Here is a 21,844-nt window from a genome sequence, read left to right as displayed (position 1 = left end):
AGTTTTGGGTACACTACCATGACCTTTGGGGGCCACTCAGCTGTTACTCTAGGAATACACACAAGGCCAGCTTCCAGGCCATTCCCCCAAGGTGCCAGAAGGGCCAGCCATCACTGCTCCATGTGTCAAAGTATCCAGGGTCAGTTCCATTCAACAGTGTCTCCAGGGCTTAATGCAGTTGGGACTGGCAGCAGGATGTTGCTCTGCTGGTCACATCTGGGCTTCAATAATTCTTCTTTGGTTTGGACACACACTTGTATTGGAGATGCAGCAAGGTGTGTGAGCATATCCACAGGGCTCAAACCTCCTTTACATGGCTTCTCATTCAAATGCCACAGCACTCTCAATAGGCGAACCCCATAGACTATTGGTGTCCAACTTCAAGTCAAATTTCAACGAACCCTTGTACCTCTCTATCATGCCTGCCCTGGCAAAATTATATGATATGTTGACAACAAACAGGAAAGATGAGAAGGTACAATTAAGTAACATTATTTGTGTTGTAGGTTTTGTAGATATCCCTTATCACATTAAAAAATCCCTTCAATTAACTTGATAATTTAAAAAGTTATGAGTGGATGTTAAATTTTATCAAATACTTTTTCTAAAGCTAGTAAATGATTTGTATTATTTTTCATCTTTAACATGTTAATGTGATTTATGTTGATTTTCTAATGTTAAGCCAAGTTTGCAAGCCTAGAATAAACCCAATACAGTCACAGTATATAACATCCTTCCACATGAATTGGGATTTCAATTTGATTTAATATTTATTTCTGGATGATGTTTAAGTATATTAATGAGTGAGACTCTCTGGGTCAGGTTTGAAATCAAATATATGCTAGTCTCATCAAATGGTTATGTTGGATTCCCCTGAGGAAGGCGCCGCCCCAAATCACTCACCAAAGACGTTTCTTGATGCAACAAGCAAGAGGAATTTATTCAGAAGCCAACTAGTTGGGGTCCAAGTCAGCCCGTCGCAGCGGGTCTCAACGAGGACCCTGAGCACTTACAACTAAGTGGTTATATAGGATTTTCTGAGGCATTCAGCCCTAGAGGATTACCATGGTTACAGATTGTGTTGTAGTAACAAGATAACAATACTACATAGCAAGATAACAATACTACAAAGGCAGTAATTTTTCAAACCTACGATTTCTGGGTTAGTGCCACGTCCTGGGGGTGTAGCAAGGTAGGGTCGGCATTTATGATTAACTAACCGAGAGGTTAGCGCTGCCAGCAGTCATGATTGATTAACTTGTTTTTCCAGAGGAGTTACCTGGTTTCAGTTGTTCTCTCTGAGTCATATGTCAGAATGGCTTTTTGGGCTTCAAGATGGCCACTCTTAGGCTAACTTATTTCTCAGGGAGGTTGGGGTCCTACATTCCCCACTTCTTTTTCTGAACATTTTAATCATGGAATGTTGGTTTCTTCTTGTTGTGTGTGGGTATGATACTGTTGTCTCAGCATTAGCACCTGCACAGCACTTACTCTTTCTCTAATAAAGGTTATTACTCGATTTAAAATGCAGGGACCTAAGGTGAGGAGCAATATTAAAATAAGCAGGGGTCCTGCCAAAGTGGATATTAGAGTTGTAAGCCATGGGGATCTAGAAAACTAGGATTTAAACAGGCTCTGGTTAGCTTTTCGTTCTCACTTTCGCTGATCTAATCTTTCTCTTAATTTAGACATTGAGTCTCTTACTACTCCAGTATGGTCTGCATAGAAGCAGCACTCTTCCTTTAGAGCGGCACACAATCTACTTTCTTTTAGAAATAGTAAATCTAACCCTCGTCTATTTTGCAGCACTACTTCAGAGAGAGAGGTTAGGGACTTTTCAAGTTTAGAAATAGACTGTTCTATAGTTCTCAAATCTTCATCGATAGCTATTCTTAGTCCTTCGTAATGTTGGTTTCCTTGTATAATTGCAGCTGCCCCTGGTCCTACTCCAGCTTCGACTCTTACTCTTAGTAATACAGCTAGAGTGAGTGAGACTGGCTCTCTTTTATACCTTAGTTTAGGTTCTAATTCTGCCACGAATGATTAGTCATCATGATACATTAGTCTGGGTACTAACTGGACCATGATACAGAAATCACGGGAGGAGTTGAAGGCAGAAGTAGAGACACATGGGGTCACTCTAGTGTTACAAGCCCACCATCCCTTGGGAGGAGGGATTAAATACCTGTTTTTACCAGGGAAGGCTATGGGTATGGTCTCATTCTTTCTTTTACAGATAGAGACTCTAGCTGCTGCTAGGGAAAAGGGGCGATGACCGCTCTGGCTGCTTCGTGCTGAGAAGGGGGCGCAGTAAAGGGTGCAGCTAGGTCTCCATCACTGGTCAGTTGAGAGGGCTTCAGAAGGCTGGCGCTTCTATTCTGGGTTTCATTTTTATTACTATTTGCAGTTTTGTGGCTTCTAGGCAAGATAAAACAAATTGTGTTATTAGGTTATGTAGCAACATCTGGAGTTGGATTTTTTATTCTGGAAGGAGGCTACATTATTGAAACGATACTTCTCTTTAAAATTACTTTTATTTTTACTAGAAGTAACTAGGTTAAGAAAATAATTAACAGCTGGCTTGATTATTTGCACAGGTGCAGCACGAAGAGCAATTGATTACACAGGCTCTTTTAAATATGCTTTGCTGGAACTTTTTGTAAGGAATTTCAGATTGAACTTTTAAAGGCCTCTTGAGGCCAGACAGCCAAGCCAGACTTGCCATCAGGCTTTGCCTGCAGTACCTGTAGATTTGGATGAATTCTTCTCTTCTCGAGGTCTCTGCACCTGCCAGGAAGTGACCTTCTTTACTCACCTGGTAAGGCTGCTGGGAACTCTGTAAGCAAGGTACCAGGCCAGTTCTTCCAAGGGGTTTTGTTGGCTTTATAAAGTCAATCTTAGTTCTTTAAAGTTGTTCACATCTGAGTCTATGCACATGTCTCTCAGGTACGACATTCCAGTCAAAGCCCTGGTAGTATAACCAGTGTTCTTAAGTAGTCTTCTCACAAGGAAAGCAGATTCTTATTGAACTCTTGCAAATAAACATACTGCCATGGAATACAAAAACAGTCACTGAAAGTTTTTAAACTCTGGAGGGATCAAGTAGAGAGAAGGATGTTTCAATTCTGCTTATAAAGATAGTCATTTACTAAACTGTTGTCAGTTTAAGAGAACAAGGTTAAAACACTTTACCAGCAACATTTGAAACAAAAAGACACAAAATCATTTTTTTTAGTTTATGTAATCTTATGTAACTAATACCTGTTCTGCTGAAATCTAGTTCTTTACCAGTTTAGGGATAATACTATAAATGACAAAAGACTTACAAATGACAATGGTTAAAGATATGATGAGAGCTTACTGTAAAACAGTTGACATAAGGAAATTCTGATATTTCTGTAATACAAAACATTCAGTAACAAAGTTTAGCATCATTCTCTTTGACAGTGCTTTCCTGGTAAATTAATATATATATATCAGATAAATAAGCCAAATTAGTCAAATACTTTCTTTAGTGAGATAAAATTCTTCTGACATGTTCCAGGGGCCCTCTGGAAAATATCAGAGTTAACTAGAGGTAAAAGCACCTTTTTGCATTTATTTTTTTTAGAACTATTATTACACATTTATTGTCTATATACTCAGCACAGTAAACGAGATATCTTAAAAAGTGGGGCAGCAGAGGAGACTGCTGCTGTCAATTTTTAAAGACAACATACAGAAAGTCAAACTAATTTTAGGTTACTAAGCATTCTTGAGAGAATGGTAGCAGATGGTAGATTCTTCTGCTTTCATCTTCAGGAGGGGAAAAAAGCTACAATAAGAATTCATATTTAGCTGAAAGAACTGTCTAAACTCAAGGCAGAGTATAATATCACCAGGCATACAAAAGACCTGTTAGAGATACATACAAAGAATGAATATGGCTATAGTCAAATTCAACTTAAAAGTTTAAGCAGAATCTCAAATTTAAATGTCTCTTTTTTTCACACAGATATTCAGATATGACCAGAAATATGATTTGAGATGAAAGAGATCAGGCATTTTACTTCTTCATTTAGGGACTGAGAAATGATGACCTTGGCTTACAATTAATAACTTATAAACAGTGAAAATAATAAGAACATAACTCAGCATAAGTGTCTAAGACCAGATACAAAAAAGCAGAGAAAGTGCTTAAGTTTACAGGTCTTCCCTGAAAGCTTCAAGAATGTTTTACTCTTTAATAGTAGATATAAGCTGCTATGCAAATTCTATTAAAAGCTCTAAGATTATTTGCATTAAAAAATATGGAGAGTCCCCCATGTTTTTTTTAAAAACATACAGCATATAAATTAAACAAGAAGACTTGGTGGTTTTCAAAAAATCTATTACAACTTTTTTCAAAAGTGGTCACACGTTCGTCTATCTAAACCTTTACAGTGAAACCTGTTTTTCTGGGAGAAACATAATCTTGTCCAGATTCTACAGTTTAATAAATTTTGGTTTGTTAACTAAGTGCATTTAATCAGCTGAAAAAAACTTTGTTACTATTCTGCTTAGGAATTCAATTTTTCAGGCCATGCAATCATTTTTAATAACAAAATATTTCAAAGGCAAATAAAGGTTATACAGTTGTTAACAAACTTTAGCTTTTAGTCCCTTTAACATTACGATTTCATGGCAACTCACTGAGACTTTAAGCATGAGAAACTGCTGTGATCTTTCAACATTAAGAGCAGACTAACAGTTAAAGAAAACTGTTTAACTGGAAACGAGATTTTAATTTTGCTGTGCACTTGATATCAAGACTCACTTGCTTTAATTTCACTAGGCACGACTATATCTGTAAGAATATAGTAATTTATTCTTCATTTGCCCCATGGTCCCAAGCACATAAGCCGGTGAGAATTATGCCTGGGCTTGCCTGCGGCTTGACTGGGTTTATCTCACTTTATCTTTAAACATCTTAACCCTCCCCCCAAGCAACAGGCTGAGCGGATCTTCCACAACAAAAGGCACCACGCTGTTTTCTCTCTTTGTCTCTCTTTAAATAAATAGCTGTACTTTAGAACAAAGTTACTTTCTTTTATCACAAAACACATTCTTTAGCATGCAGAAGAGTTTTCATTTTTTATACTTTTTTTTATTAAAACATACATCTTCTAGCATAGAGAAATGCCCTCTCTATCACTTTAAGCAGTTCTAACCAGAACTCAAAACTATTAGAAACTTCAAGCTCCAGTGAACACTGAGAAGCAGGACACTGCAAACTGTCAAACCAACATTTTCTAGACTGACAAACTTACGAACACATTCTACAATTTCTGCAACCATGAGCTTCACAGCACAATCTCCCAGCAAACACAGAGCACATTTTCTCAACTTAACAAAACTCTAAGGCCTTAAGTTACTACAAAGATTCTCAGGCTGCAGGTAGGCATACACACTGCAACACACAATTAAAAAGGTGTTCACTTGCCACACTTATCCAGCTCACTTACCTGCAACAACTACGCTAGCCTACTCACAAGACCCCCACTGAACACTAGACAAAGCCAAGCTTCTAAGCATTCTATTCTTAAAAGATTTAGCAGATAACATGACTCAAATGACTCTAGGTAAACTCAGGCAGCCGACAACTACCAGGACATGCCCGCCTCAGGCAAACTCAAATTAGCATTAATGCTTAACACTTTTTTATCAGGTTTTCTGGAAGTTTTAGAACACTCAATTTTCACAAGCGCTTGTCTTTACATCAATTTCATTAATACCATCCAGAGGTAGAAAGATATATTCATTTACACACTTAGGGGGTTGTCTGAGTCTGTCCTATTGTCAGTATAACAATTATTAGGCACATGAAAGACACAAAAAACAGAGACACACACAGATTAGACACACAGCGGCCGCTTTTTGTTTTTTCTCAGATTTTCAAACAGCAACCGAAAGGAATCAGAGGGTTGATATTCTTGGCGCCTGAAAATCAACCCTATCTCATCAGATTCACCTTGCCAGAAAAACAGATGGGAGGCTACCAGGCGTCCCTGGCCTCCCAACCTCCCCGAGGCGTCCCCCAGGGTGCAGCCTGCGGTGCTCCTAGTACGTCTACCGACCGCAGTCTCGACCCCTTTACGGGATCGGGACAGCTGCCAGACAAGTGGGTACCCCTTTTCAGAATTCTGACCGGTCTCACTGAAAAACAGAAGACAGAACACAGACAACTCAAGGCGCCACTAATCTTACCTCTTCCTCCAAGAGCGACTTCGGGAGTGAAGCGGGGTGAACGCATGATCCCGGACGAGCCCCCAAATGTTGGATTCCCCTGAGGAAGGCGCCGCCCCAAATCACTCACCAAAGACGTTTCTTGATGCAACAAGCAAGAGGAATTTATTCAGAAGCCAACTAGTTGGGGTCCAAGTCAGCCCGTCGCAGCGGGTCTCAACGAGGACCCTGAGCACTTACAACTAAGTGGTTATATAGGATTTTCTGAGGCATTCAGCCCTAGAGGATTACCATGGTTACAGATTGTTTTGTAATAACAAGAGAACAATACTACATAGCAAGATAACAATACTACAAAGGCAGTAATTTTTCAAACCTACGATTTCTGGGTTAGTGCCACGTCCTGGGGGTGTAGCAAGGTAGGGTCGGCATTTATGATTAACTAACCGAGAGGTTAGCGCTGCCAGCAGTCATGATTGATTAACTTGTTTTTCCAGAGGAGTTACCTGGTTTCAGTTGTTCCCTCTGAGTCATATGTCAGAATGGCTTTTTGGGCTTCAAGATGGCCACTCTTAGGCTAACTTATTTCTCAGGGAGGTTGAGGTCCTACAGTTACAGTGTAACCTCATCTTCATTGTCTAGGAAGGTTACTATAAGAGAGAAATTATTTATTCTTAAGATGTTTAGTAGAACTTGCCAATTAAACCATCTGGACATGGAATTTTCTTTATCCTTCTTAAATTCAACTCTCCATGCAAACCCCATTGGATGTTATTAACAATACCAAGAATTTCTAAGTTATGCAGTCTTGCAAGGCTTCTTTGATTTATGCTGCTAAAATATGGAGATAAAAGAAATCATCACAATCAGATTTACCCTTTAAAATGGTGCTTTTCTACATTAATAACCACCATCCTCCATTCTAATAACCTCTTACCTACATGACTGTAGCCTTGAGATAGTCTTCGCAACTGTTGTCCATCCCAGATAGTTACTAGATTAATATTCCTTAAATATCATTGTCATTCCTCCAGTCACTGACCTTAAACCTTCTCCTTACTAAAAGTTTAGTTCTGTCTCTTACTAAAACTTAAACCTGTTTGCCTTTATATATTTTTTTAAAAATTAAATAACAAAATATTACAAAATTTAGAATCTAGATGTATATAAAGTAGAAAAAAAGCTGACATCTCCTCTACCCTCAAATGCTATTATCTAGTGTGCTGGGAAACAATTTTCTAAGGCTCTCTCAACATTTCTCCAAGTCTTCTGACAGATTTTTTTTTCAGATTATCTTTTTAAAGGTGTTTGTATCTCTTTTTAGAGCAGATTTGTTTCTTAACCAGGATAATAAAGATAAGCCTCATTCTGGGGCCTGGTTGGGCAAAGATTGGGTTTTCGTAAGTTTGGGGTTTCTCTGACAGGATGAAAGGCCATTGTATGAGAAGCATCCACAAAGGCCCCTCCATATCATACATATGAGCTTTGAGGACTAGAGGAATATGAAGCTCATAATGCTTATGTCACTAAATAAAGTCCTTATATCTGACACAGGAGTCAAGTGACTTCTGCCAGAATCCATGAAACTGGCAAGTTAAACTGTCAAATACTGTAAAATAGTCACAAATCTTAATATGACATAATCACTGTTAAATTTGGAGTGCATCCTTTTTCTTTACAAGCACAGACACCACACATAGTGACTCTCATTTCTATATACATTTTCTTCCAAGAAAAATGAAACATATATTGTTCCTACACTGCCTTTTTCATTGATTCATCATTTTAATGGCTGAATAGTATTCCATAATAGGAAATAGCATGTATAATTATTCTCCTTGAAACTTTGAGGGAAAATATGTTCCCAGCTCAGGGCAAATCACCTTTGAAACTGAACTCAGTCAAAGGGAGAGATAAAATGGGAGAAATCTGTTTATCTTTACAAGCAGTTGTCCACTTCTGCTCTGTGGGAAACACACTCACTGGTCCAAATTCAATCAGTGGACACAGAGACAAACAGAACAGCAGAGCAAGGCTTTTAATGATGGTCTTGCAAGATCCAGTGTCTGGTGGGCAGGCACACCTGGGGAGTTTGGTGCCAGTAATTTATTACGTAGTGTGCAAGTCCCTCCCCTGGTTCCTCATTGGCTGAGTACTACAGGGCTCACATTCTTTCCCGGATGTCACCTAAGCCAGTTTTATCTTTCCTTTACATTTGTCTTAATCATATTGGTAGGTTTAAAAAACTCAAACAGGTATCAACAGGCCCTTATCAATTCCTCGACCCCCACCCCCAGCCCAAGCAGCTTCCACCACATGGCCCTTTGTTAATACCTTACTGTTAAAATGTTTAAACATCCTAGTGGGAATAAATCACATTTAGGTTTTATACTCTTTCCTAACAGTGTCCCCCTCTTTTTATTTAAGAATTTCTGATTTTATTCCCAGTAATGTATTTTAATTTACATTTGGCCCTTTCTCAAATTTCTCTAATAGCTTTTTACTCTTTTCCTCATAGTTCAGTTTTTCTTCTAATAACATAAGATTATTTTGGGTGTAGGTCATAGGTATTTGCTTATTTATGGCTGCATCGACAAGCTTTTGAGTCAAGACTCTCACACAAGGGATAATACAGCATCCTACAGCAGTTAAAACTCCCGCAACTATAATAAGGGATATTAAAACAGAGGCAACCATACCTTTCCATTTTCCAAACCATCCTTCCAACCAGTCTGTAAATGGGCCACTGGTGCCAGAGTTTTCTGCTAATTCATTAGCTAAAATAGTGAGTCTCTATAGGGCTTTAGTAATAGTACCATCAGGGGCAGTATTATTTCGGATAAAAGTACAACATTTTCCTCCTAACATAACACAGACTCCTCCTTTTTCTGAAAACATCATATCTAATGCTATTCTGTATTCCCAGGCCATCCTGCTGGTAGCATCTAGTTGACTAGGTACTCACTCCTTGAAGAGCATCCCTGGTATAGTTAATGAATCTTTGTTGATTATAGTAAATGTAATTTATCCAATCTACGTTTTTGTTGATGCGGGACCACCAAAATAGTGCTGACTGAAATCCTGCAACTATTTGGTTTCTAGCTTTAAATTCATCAGGGCCTCCCTGGGGACTCCTATTGAGTCAATGTATACATTTAAATCAAAGGATCCTTGTAATGATCTGTGATTTTCTATGAAAATTTTTTTTGTTGGGTGTGGAGAGAAATGCCAGGGTAAATGGAATGGCCAATTGGACTAAAGCACAAGTCCAAGTCCAAGTGGGTGGCAATGACTAGCACAGGTTCCCCTTTCCACAGTACCACCAAACATCCGCTTGGGGGATGTGTAATTTCGAGAAGTTGCCTTCTTTAGAGACATTTAGGATGTGGGTACAAGTCAGTAAGTTTCCCACAGGAGTTGTGAAACCTTTCCCTTGCCTAGAGAGGCATGAGGAGTGATTCATCTTCCCTATGGAAAAAAGAGGGGATTGCTCTTGGGTCTGACTTCTTTAGTGCATGAAAGAGTAAAGACAAGCCCTTGCAAGTCTCATTTCCCCAAGCGTCCTTGTCCTGGTACAGGGCCAACATGCAGTTCATCCCAGTGGGATCTGTGTCTCAGCCAGAGGGAACAGGACCTCATGCACCTGCAGCTGTCCAGCAGCACATGCATAACAATCTCTTTTATTCAAAGTGAGTACTGAAAATTTAACCCACTCTACCCAAGCATTGGTGTCTCCTTAACCTATCTCTATTTCAAGAGTCTGTTTTAGATCTTTTATCTGTTACAGTAACTAGTCAAGGGTCATTATGGGGAAGCTCTGGCTCATTATTTCCCTCAGGATTGGGGGTGGCCACTATGGGTGAAGTCTTGCCTTTGATTAAATTAAGATCAAACCTTCCCACAGGATCTACTCCAATGACATCTGCACCAAGTCCCCAAAGATGAGAGGAAATTACAGGGTCTGAGTCTAAGTCTTGATGTTTATGTGTAGTTAATAAAAGGGGGTTAAACTGACTGTCCTGGAAATTGTTAGGAGGAATTCTTTTAGTTAAGTGGAGCTTTCTTTTAAGATTTTTCTACTGCATGAGGAGCTGTCCACCTTTGAAACTGGGTAGTCCAACAAACACTGCTCCACCTTGGACATGGGGCCTACTTGCCGTTTTTATTCTATTAAGATTTGTCCATTCAGGACAGAGATACTTATTATCTCCAGAAAGCTGTCTTTGGTCATTTAGGCCACCACAAGAGAGAACCTGACAAGCATCAAATCTAATGGTTTGGAGGCTTGATGTTTTAGTAATATTGATTTCCAATTTGACAGGATAACCAAGAGTCCCTTCCTCTTCTAACCTGTGACTTGCCTGTGAAATACAGAGTTAGAAGGATAAAAGTTAACATTTTTAGGTTCTTTTTAGGGTTTAGTTTCAGCCTTAAGGGTTGGTTAGCCACCTGGGACATCTGCCAATTCTCTGTTTTGTCCCCAGATACCCCAGTCAGTTTCTTTACTCTGGTGTAATGAGTCCAACCCTTTTCAGCCATCCTCCCTGCAGTCTCCATGATCAGGAGCACTTGGTAGGGGCCTTCCCAGCTGGGCTGGAGTCAATCTTTCCAGGATTTTACTAACAGCAGGTCTCTAGGCTGGAAGCAGTGAGCAAAGAACTCAAGTGGGGGAGTCAGGGTGAGGAATCCTTTCAGCCTAAGAGAAGATAAGGTAGAAGACATGGCCAGCACATATTCCCTTAAAATTGACCTTTCGTTTCCATAGTGGGCAAGTCTCTTGCCCTTCCCAGATGGTAGCTCATATAATAATCATTATTCCCTGTAGTACTTTTGAAGTAAAATGACTCCCATGATCTGAATCAACATTTTCTATTAACCCAAACCTAGGAATAACTTGTTCTAAAAGTACCTTTATCACTGATCCTGTCATTGCAATTGTTAATGGGGGGGGGCCTTCACCCATACAGTGAAATGGTCAACAATCACTACTAAGTATTTAAGCTTCCCCACTTTGGGCATCTCAGTAAAGTCAATCTGAATACTTTAGAATGGTATTGTTCCTGGGAGTCTCCCTCCAGATACTGGCTTTCTCATACACTTCCTATTAATTCTTTGGCACGTTATGCAGCTCCTACAAACCTGTTTATCAATAGTGTAAATGCTAATACACCCATAAACTTTTAGCAAAGCATCACACATTGCCTGGGGACCCCAATGTCTCCCTCTATGTAACATGTTCATCAGCTCTCTCATAATAGGATGACTGGTCATTTCTCTCCCATCTGGTAAAGTCCACCTCCCTTTCTCATCTCGAGATGCCCCCACATCCTGTAGCTTCTTAATCTCCTTGGAAAACTTTGGGATCAATGAAATTTTAGGGATATTTGGAGTGAGGTTCAAAAATCTAATTTCATCTTCAGATGCAGCCTCTTTAGCAGCTACATAAGCAATCTTATTACCCGTTGCTTCATAAGAACTTCCTTCCTGGTGACCATTCACATGTGTTATAGAAATCTCAGCTGGAAGTACAAGATTTTCCAGAACCTCTGTAATTAATTTCCCATGAATTAATTCCTTTCGTGTTTATGAGGCCTCTTTGTGTCGAAATTTTTCCAAGGTATGGACTACTCCAAGTCTGATATTCTATGAGGTCTATGTAACTTATGTCTCAATTCTGATTGGCCTTTAGCTTCCCCTGCACATAATCAGCTGGTCAGATTGAGACAGATGTCTGTGGTTAAGATCAAGTCATCTTTTTCAAGTAAACTTGCTTCATATTTTTAAATTTGAGAATCTATTAGCCAGCGCCCAGGCCACTGATTAAGTAAGTATGACCCAAAACTGGTGAGGAATACTGACCGTGAGGGTTCCTCCAAGTTAATTTCCTGCTCTCTTTCAGCAGTAAGGGCGTGGATGCGATGGCCTGAACACATTCAGTCCATCCTCAAGAGACAGGGTCCAATAGTTTAGACATTAAGGCCACTGGTTGTTTCGTTCCTCCCCAGGCTTGGGTCACCACCCCTACAGAGAACCTTGTTCAACAGTAACAAACTAGTGAAACGGCTTTTCTAAAGATGGGGTGCCAGGACTGGGGTGGTGACTAAGGATTGCTTTCAATTCCTATAGAATTTGCAGTTCCCCTGGGGTCCATTGGAGAGGGTCTGGCTCCCCCTCTAACAATTTGAAATCCAAGCTTCTAGCCTCTCTTCTAACAAACACTTTTGAATTTCTCTCAGTAATTCCTCTATATGTTCTCATTCCATCCATCGAAATTCTGTAATTTCTTAGCAATATCTGGCCAACTTTTGGCTACAAAATTGACCTTTAAAAGACCCTGTCCTACCTGAGCTTCTGGGACGAGTCCTGAATACTTTCTCATCTAGTCCCTGAGTCTCTATGAAAATGCAGTTGGGGTTTCTTCCTTTTCCCATTGGACTTCAAACACCTTAGAAACATTTTGAGATCTTGGGGCTGATTCCCTAATTCCCTTTATAATTAGCCCTCAAAGATCCTGCATTTTAGTTCTATCCCCTAGATTATTATTATCCCATCTAGGATCTACATTTGGGAACTCTTATTCCGCTGAATGAACACCCTGGCCTGGTGGGTGTTCTTGTTCCCAAATGGACACAGCAGCTCTCCTGATCATCCCCCTCTCACCAGGGAATAAGATATTCATGATAGATATCAGTTTGATCTAAGTATATATATTAGGTCCCAGGAATTGATCTAGTTGGTCCACTAGGCCAAGGGGATCTTCTAGCAATGCTTAAAATTTCTCACCTCAGTACCCGTGAGGGGAGCATTAACAAATTTCCCCTTATCCTAGTTGGACCTCTCTCACTGGAAACATCTTGGGATTCCTGGTGGACTCCCCAGAAGGCAATGGGATACTCTAAGTCTGCAGAGAGGAAATCTTGGGGCAAAATACCTCTAAAAACTCAAATCAATCAAAGGGAGAAAAAAAGTTTATAGTCCATTTATTGCTCACAAGCTGCAGTCTGGGGCCATTTCTCTCAGGCTCCAGCATCAGCCAAAAACTGGCCCTCCCCCTCACCTCTCAGATACAGAATAGCCCTCCATTGCCCAGGTAATTACCCATTGATATGGAGATGAACTTCTCTCCAAGTAACTCTGAACAAAACTCTCACTCCACCTCACTGCCATGTCCCCACCCCTCAACTCTCCACGCAGCTGTGGCCACGACAGGGACTGAGGAAAACACACAATGCTCTCCCAACACCAGGACTTGTTCTGGGAAGTCTCTTGTAGTTACTCCTCCTTAGTTTTCCCTTATCTGGTGTGGAGGGGAAATATGGGAAGTGCCCTTGGTACCAACAGATTCCTCAGGTGAACTGGAGGCTTTATTACTATCAAAAAAATAACTTAAACCTGGCAAAGCCAGTTTTCATTTGATCCAACATTAATCCAGACAAAACAGCAAAATTTGATTATCTTCTGTTTGTCCTTAATCATGTACAGGAGGTGTCCCCCCAGTACCGTAACCTTCACCCCAGCAGGCTATTTGGGGGAATTCCAAGGGAGCTCATCTGGTTCCCTTTCCCTGCTTCCCAAGGCCTAGAATTTGTATTTCCCATCTTTCAAGAGGTCCCTCTGTCTGAGATCCCTGGGTACTCATCCCCAATAATGAAAGTTTGTTGCATACACCCCGAGATTCACTTCATTCATCTCCGGCCATTTCCCTCGTGGGAGAACAGAACCGTGGATCAGGACTCCACAGTTGCTTTGTATCTAGGTCACGTCTCAGCTACACACACTCAACCTCTGAAAAATGCCCAACCACCAAGGCAGTACTTATAGCCCAGTTTTGCTACCTTGGCTTGTGCACAGGTTGCCTGGTTGCTGCAGTGCCTGCGTTTTCTCCCCTGTGTCAGTCACACTGTCTCCGCACAACAGTCTCTGGCCTTCTCTTCGCTTCCGTGCGAAGGTGAGACACCCAGAAAGAGCAGGCCACCCAAAGCCGGGCGGGACATGTCTTCCCACTCTGCTTGGGTCCGCACATAGCACAGGCAAGAGGGCCCTGGATGAGCCACCAAATTGTGAAAAACACACTCACCGGTTCAAATTCAATAAGTGGACATGGAGACAAAGAGAACAGTGGAGCAAGGCTTTAATAATGGTCTTGCAAGATCAGGTGTCTAGTGAGAAGTCACACCTGGAGAGTTTGGGGCCAGTAATTTATTTTCTAGTGCATGAGTCCCTCCCCTGGTTCCTCATTGGCTAATTACTACAGGGCTCACATTCTTTCCCAGTCATCTAAGCCAGTTATATCTTTCCTTTACATTTGTCTTGATCTTATTGGTGGGTTTAAAAAACTCAAACAGGTATCACCAGGCCCTTATCAATGCCCCCACCCCCAACCCCAACCCGAGCAGCTTCCACCACGTGGCCCTTTGAATATAACTTACTGTTAAAGTGTTTAAACATCCTAGTGGGAATAAATCACATATAGGTATTTTATTTTGAAAGGGCATCTCTCATATTTATTGATCAAATGGTTGTTAACAATAAAATTCTGTATAGGGGACTCAATATACCGTCATTAATCAACCTCAAGCCTAATTCTCAACAGGCTCCAATCTTCTGAAGCATAATGAACAAGTTCTTACATGGTGAACAAATTCTTACATAGTGAATAAGTTCTTACATGGTGAACAGTGCAAGGGCAGTCATCACAGAAACTTTCGGTTTTGATCACACATTATGAACTATAAACAATCAGATCAAATGTGAATATTCATTTGATTTTTTTTTGAGAGGGCATCTCTCAAATTTATTGATCAAATGCTTCTTAACAACAATAAAATTCTGTATAGGGGGGGTCAATGCTCAATGCACAATCATTAATCCATCTGAAGACTAATTCTCGTCAGTCTCCAATCTTCTGAAGCATAACGAACAAGTTCTTACATGGTGAACGAATTCTTGCATAGTGATTAAATTCTTACATGGTGAACAGTACAAGGGAATTCATCACAGAAACTTTCGGTTTTGATCATACATTATGAACTATAACCAATCAGGTCAAATATCAATATTCGTTTGACTTTTATACTTGATTTATATGTGGATCCCACATTTCTCCCTTTATTATTATTATTATTTTTATTTAATAAAATGCTGAAGTGGTAGGTAGATGTAAGATAAAGGTAGAAAACATAGTTTAGTGCTGTAAGAGGGCAAATGTAGATGATCAGGTGTGTGTCTATGGACTAAGTATTAATCCAAGCTAGACAAGGGCAGCAAAACATCCACGGATGCAGAAGATTTCTCTCAAAACAGGGGAGGTGAGGTTCTGAGCCTCACCTCTGTTGATCCCCAATTTCTCACCTGATGGCCCCCCTGCGACTGTGCCTGTCTTAGGTTGTTCCTCCCTTGAGGAATCTTACCCGTCTCTGGCTAACCAGTCATCTTCCGGGGCCATACAGGGAAATGTAAAGTTGCTAAGTAAGAGAGAAGCAATATTGTTTGAAAAGGTTAGCTTTTTACTTCTTTGCAGATTTATGCCCTGTGGGTTCTATACCCAGCACTTGTCTCGAGGTATCTTTACCACCTGGAAGAATTATGATACTCGGTAAATTCGATATGAGGCACGAATTCTATTTAAGGGTTGTAATTAGGAAGGAAGAAGAAAAGCTATAGAGGTAGCATATGGAAGAAAACATGGGAGGAATGATTATTTTTTTGACATATCTTCTTGTAGAGTACCTTAAGCATGTATAGGTTTTAAACTACTAACTAACTTGCGCTCACATATTAACATAATAGGAATACGGTGACATAAACAAAGCAAATCTACAATTACCATCCATCTCCAGTGAAGCCAAGAAAACCATTTAGGCACCCTAGGCATTTGTGAAAATTTGTCTATGATATGATGGATATTGTCCAACTGTACTTGAACAGTCTGAGAGAAATCAGACAAATTAAAGCAACCCATTTCTGGGATCTGTTCACATCCCATATGTCCTTTTAACCGTAGATAATCTATAGTCATAAGATTTTGGAGTGCTACAACTTACACCCCTCCCAACTCCTGGTTGAGTTCCAACAGTACAGATCCGGTCAAATTCGTTGTCTCACAGTATGCACATGCCAGCCTAGACATCTCCCCCTCCTCATTCCAAAGGCAAGTCCAGGAAACGGTGGGGTGGATGCAGCCACAACCGCACCATCGTCCGGATCTCTGTGGAGGCTTTTTGATGATCATCCCCCGGCATGAGTCCTCCAGAGTGTGCCGATGCCAGAAGCTCCTCCTCATATCGTATCTTAGTTCATTTTCTGGGTAGCCAAGCTAGGCCTTGATCTTCTGCATAGAAACAAACAGACCCTTTGCCTGCACTTTGACATGCCTTCTATACCACTGTGTAGAACTCATTGGAGGTTCAGCACACAGAACACAGGAACTGCTTTTTTTTTTTATTAAGAGAAAGGAATATTATCAGAAAAGACTACCTCCATACCTGATCATCTGACACCCTTTAAGTGATCAACATTAAGGATATTTAAAGCATGCGTTGATCTTTGATTTAACAATAGTTTTATCCTATCAAGGAGTAATCCCCTTTTTCTTTTTTTTTTTATCTTTAATCTACACTTACATGAAGAATACTATGTTTACTATGCTCTCCCCTATATCAGGTCCCCGCTAAAAACCACATTACGGTTACTGTCCATCAGCTTAACAAAATGTTGTAGAATCACTACTTGTTCTCTCGGTGTTGTACAGCCCACCCTCCCCTTTCTCCCTCCCCCCCATGCATGCTAATCTTAATACCCGCCTTCATCTTCCCCCCCCCCCCTTATCCCTCCCTGCCCACCCATCCTCCCCAGTTCCTCATTACGGTTACTGTCCATCAGCTTAACAAAATGTTGTAGAATCACTACTTGTCCTCTCTGTGTTGTACAGCCCACTCTCCCCTTTCTCCCTCCCCCCCCATGCATGCTAATCTTAATAACCCCCTTCTTCCCCCCCCCTTATCCCTCCCTGCCCACCCATCCTCCCCAGTTCCTTTCCCTTTGGTACCTGTTTGTCCACTTTTGGGTTCTGTAATTCCGCTGCTGTTTTGCTCCTTCAGTTTTTCCTTTGTTCTTATACTCCCCAGATGAGTAAAATCATTTGGTATTTCTCTCTCTCCGCTTGGCTTATTTCACTGAGCATAATACTCTCCAGCTCCATCCATGTTGCTGCAAATGGTAGGATTTTCCCTCTTCTTATGGCTGAGTAGTATTCCATTGTGTATATGTACCACATCTTCTTTATCCATTCATCTACCGATGGACATTTAGGTTGCTTCCAATTCTTGGCTATTGTAAATAGTGCTGCAATAAACATAGGGGCGCGTCTGTCTTTCTCAAACTTGATTGCTGCATTCTTAGGGTAAATTCCTAGGAGTGGAATTCCTGGGTCAAATGGCAGGTCTGTTTTGAACATTTTGATGAACCTCCATACTGCTTTCCACAATGGTTGAACTAATTTATATTCCCACCAGCAGTGTAGGAGGGTTCCCCTTTCTCCACAGCCTTGCCAACACTTGTTGTTGTTTGCCTTTTGGATGGCAGCTATCCTTACTGGTGTGAGGTGATATGTCATTGTAGTTTTAATTTGCATTTCTCTGATAATTAGCGATGTGGAGCATCTTTTCATGTGTCTGTTGGCCATCTGTATTTCTTTTTAAGAGAACTGTCTGTTCAGTTCCTCTGCACATTTTTAAATTGGGTTATTTTTTTTTGTTTGTTGAGGTGTGTGAGCTCTTTATATATTCTGGACGTCAAGCCTTTATCGGATCTGTCATTTTCAAATATATTCTCCCATACTGTAGGGTTCCTTTTTGTTCTATTGATGGTGTTTTACGCTGTACAGAAGCTTTTCAGCTTAATGTAGTCCCACTTTCTCATTTTTGCTGTCGTTTTCCTTGCCCGGGGAGATATGTTCAAAAAGAGGTCACTCATGTTTATGTCTAAGAGGTTTTTGCCTATGTTTTTTTCCAAGAGTTTAATGGTTTCATGACTTACATTCAGGTCTTTGATCCATTTTGAGTTTACCTTTGTATACGGGGTTAGACAATGGTCCAGTTTCATTCTTCTACATATAGCTGTCCAGTTTTGCCAGCACCATCTGTTGAAGAGACTGTCATTTGGCCATTGTATGTCCATGGCTCCTTTATCAAATATTAATTGACCATATATGTTTGGGTTAATTTCTGGGGTCTCTAATCTGTTCCACTGGTCTGTGGCTCTGTTCTTGTGCCAGTACCAAATTGTCTTGATTACTATGGCTTTGTAGTAGAGCTTGAAGTTGGGGAGTGAGATCCCCCCTACTTTATTCTTCTTTTTCAGTATTGCTTTGGCTATTCGGGGTCTTTGGTGTTTCATATGTATTTTTGAATTATTTGTTCCAATTCATTGAAGAATGTTGCTGATAATTTGAGAGGGATTGCATCAAATCTGTATATTGCTTTGGGCAGGATGGCCATTTTGACTATAGTAATTCTTCCTAGCATGAGCATGGGATGAGTTTCCATTTATTAGTGTCCCCTTTAATTTCTCTTAAGAGTGACTTGTAGTTTTCAGAGTATAAGTCTTTCACTTCTTTGGTTAGGTTTATTCCTAGGTATTTTATTCTTTTTGATGCAGTGGTAAATGGAATTGTTTTCCTGATTTCTCTTTCTATTGGTTCATTGTTAGTGTACAGGAAAGCTACAGATTTCTGTGTGTTAATTTTGTATCCTGCAACTTTTCTGTATTCCGATATCAGTTCTAGTAGTTTTGAGGTGGAGTCCTTAGGATTTTTAATGTACAGTATCATATCATCTGCAAATAGGGACAGTTTAACTTCTTCTTTACCAATCTGGATTCCTTGTATTTCTTTGTTTTGTCTGATTGCCGTGGCTAGGACGTCCAGTACTATGTTAAATAACAGTGGGGTGAGTGGGCATCCCTGTCTTGTTCCCGATCTCAGAGGAAAAGCTTTCAGCTTCTCGCTGTTCAGTATAATGCTGTCTGAGGCTTTATCATATATGGCCTTTATTATGTTGAGGTACTTGCCCTCTATTCCCATTTTGCTGAGAGTTTTTATCATGAATGGATGTTGAATTTTGTTGAATGCTTTTTTAGCATCTATGGAGATGATCATGTGGTTTTTGTCTTTCTTTTTGTTGATGTGGTGGATGATGTTGATAGATTTTCGAATGTTGTACCATCCTTGCATCCCTGGGATGAATCCCACTTGGTCATGGTGTATGATCCTTTTGATATACTGTTGAATTCTGTTTGCTAATATTTTATTGAGTATTTTTGCATCTACATTCATCAGGGATATTGGTCTGTAATTTTCTTTTTTGGTGGGGTCGTTACCTGGTTTTGGTATTAGGGTGATGTTGGCTTCATAGAATGAGTTTGGTAGTATTTCCTCTTATTCTATTTTTTGGAACACTTTAAGGAGAATGGGTATTATGTCTTCTCTGTGTGTCTGATAAAATTCCGAGGTAAATCAGTCCAGCCCCGGGGTATTGTTCTTGGGTAGTTTTTTGATTACCGTTTCAATTTCTTTGCTCGTAATTGGTTTGTTTAACTTTTGTGTTTCTTCCTTGGTCAGTCTTGGGAGGTTGTATTTTTCTAGGAAGTTGTCCATTTCTTCTAGGCTTTCCAGCCTGTTGGCATATAGGTTTTCATAGTAGTCTTTAATAATTCTTTGTATTTCTGTGGAGTCTGTCATGATTTTTCTGTTCTCATTTCTGATTCTGTTGATTTGTGTTGATTCTCTTTTTCTCTTACCAGGTTTGGCTAGAGGCTTATCTATTTTGTTTATTTTCTCAAAGAACCAGCTCTTGGTTTCGTTGATTTTTGCTATTGTTTTATTCTTCTCAATTTTGTTTATTTCTTCTCTGATCTTTATTATGTCCCTCCTTCTGCTGACTTTAGGCCTCATTTGTTCTTCTTTTTCCAGTTTCAATAATTGTGATATTAGACTATTCATTTGGGATTGTTCTTCCTTCTTCAAGTGTGCCTGGATTTCTATATACTTTCTTCTTAAGACTGCTTTCACTGCGTCCCACAGAAGTTGGGGCTTAGTGTTGTTGTTGTCATTTGTTTCTATATATTCCTTGATCTCTATTTTGATTTGTTCATTGATCCATTGATTATTTAGTAGCATGTTGTTAAGCCTCCATGTGTTTGTGAGCCTTTTTGTTTTCTTTGTAGAATTTATTTCTAGTTTTATACCTTTGTGATCTGAAAGATTCATTGGTTGAATTTCAATATTTTGAATTTACTGAGGCTCTTTTTGTGAGCTAGTATGTGGTCTATTCTGGAGAATGTTTCATGTGCACTTGAGAAGAATGTATATCCTGTTGCTTTTGGATGTAGAGTTCTATAGATGTCTATTAGGTCCATCTGTTCTAGTGTGTTGTTCAGTGCCTGTGTGTCAATACTTTTTTTCTGCCCAGTGAATCTATCCTTTGGGGTGAGTGGTGTGTTAAGTCTCCTAAAATGAATGCATTGCAGTCCATTTCTCTTTTTAGTTCTGTTAGTATTTGTTTCACATATGCGGTGCTCCTGTATTGGGTGCATATATATTTAGAATGGTTATGTCCTCTTGTTGGACTGAGCCCTTTATCACTATGTAGTGTACTTCTTTGTCTCTTGTTACTTTCTTTGTTTTGAAGTCTATTTTGTCTGATATTAGTAGTGCAACCCCTGCTTTCTTCTCACTGTTGTGTTGCCTGAAATATGTTTTTCCATCCCTTGACTTTTAGTCTGTGCTTGTCTTTGGGTTTAAGGTGAGTTTATTGTAGGCAGCATATAGATGGGTCTTGCTTTTTTATACATTCTATTACTCTGTGTCTTTTGATTGTTGCATTCAGTCCATTTACATTTAGGGTGACTATTGAGAGGTATGTACTTATTGCCATTGCAGGCTTTAGATTCTTGGTTACCAAAGGTTCAAGGTTAGCTTCTTTAGTATGTTACTACCTAACTTAGCTTGGTTATTGGGTTGGTATATACACTGTCTGGAGATTCTTTTCTTCTCTCCCTTCTTATTCCTCCTCCTCCATTCTTCATATGTTGTGTGTTTTGTTCTGTGCTCTTTTTAGCAGTGCTCCCTGTAGAGGTGGTTTATGGGAAGCAAATTCCCTCAGCTTTTGCTTGTCTGGGAATTGTTTAATCCCACTATCATATTTAAATGATAGTCGTGCTGGATACAGTATCATTGGTTCAAGGCCCTTCTGTTTCATTGCATTAAATATATCATGCCATTCTCTTCTGGCCTGTAGGGTTTCTTTTGAGAAGTCTGATGTTAGTCTGATGGGTTTTCCTTTATACGTGACCTTTTTCTCTCCAGCTTCCTTTAAAACTCTTTCCTTGTCCTTGATCCTTGCCATTTTAATTATTATGTGTCTTGGTGTTGTCCTCCTTGGATCCTTTCTGTTGGGGGTTCTGTGTAATTCCGTGGTCTGTTCAATTTTTTCCTCCCCCAGTTTGGGGAAGTTTTCAGCAATTATTTCTTCAAAGAGACTTTCTATCCCTTTTCCTCTTTCTTCTTCTTCTGGTACCCCTATAATATGAATATTATTCCTTTTGGATTGGTCACATAGTTCTCTTAGTGTTGTTTCATTCA

The 21,844-nt window shown here is 39.9% G+C and overlaps 2 long non-coding RNA genes across 3 annotated transcripts in view; one reads left to right on the top strand and one right to left on the bottom strand.

Annotated features, from left to right (window-relative positions):
* Positions 1-911: 911 nt before the first annotated feature.
* On the bottom strand, positions 912-6,573 carry LOC140846702 (uncharacterized). The gene is made up of 2 exons (XR_012126092.1): positions 6,226-6,573; positions 912-3,047 (listed from the first exon to the last, which is right to left on the bottom strand). It is a non-coding gene; the product is annotated as an uncharacterized lncRNA (long non-coding RNA).
* Positions 2,680-21,844, top strand: part of LOC108392472 (uncharacterized) — a 71,254-nt gene continuing 52,089 nt past the window's right edge. For both annotated transcript variants that reach the window (XR_012126094.1, XR_012126093.1), the window contains exon 1: positions 2,680-2,818. This is a non-coding gene — a long non-coding RNA (uncharacterized lncRNA). The remainder of the gene's footprint in view (positions 2,819-21,844) is intronic.

Source organism: Manis javanica, chromosome 16, assembly GCF_040802235.1.
Source record: "Manis javanica isolate MJ-LG chromosome 16, MJ_LKY, whole genome shotgun sequence".
Lineage (NCBI taxonomy): Eukaryota > Metazoa > Chordata > Mammalia > Pholidota > Manidae > Manis > Manis javanica.
This window is presented reverse-complemented; position numbering and strand designations above follow the sequence as displayed.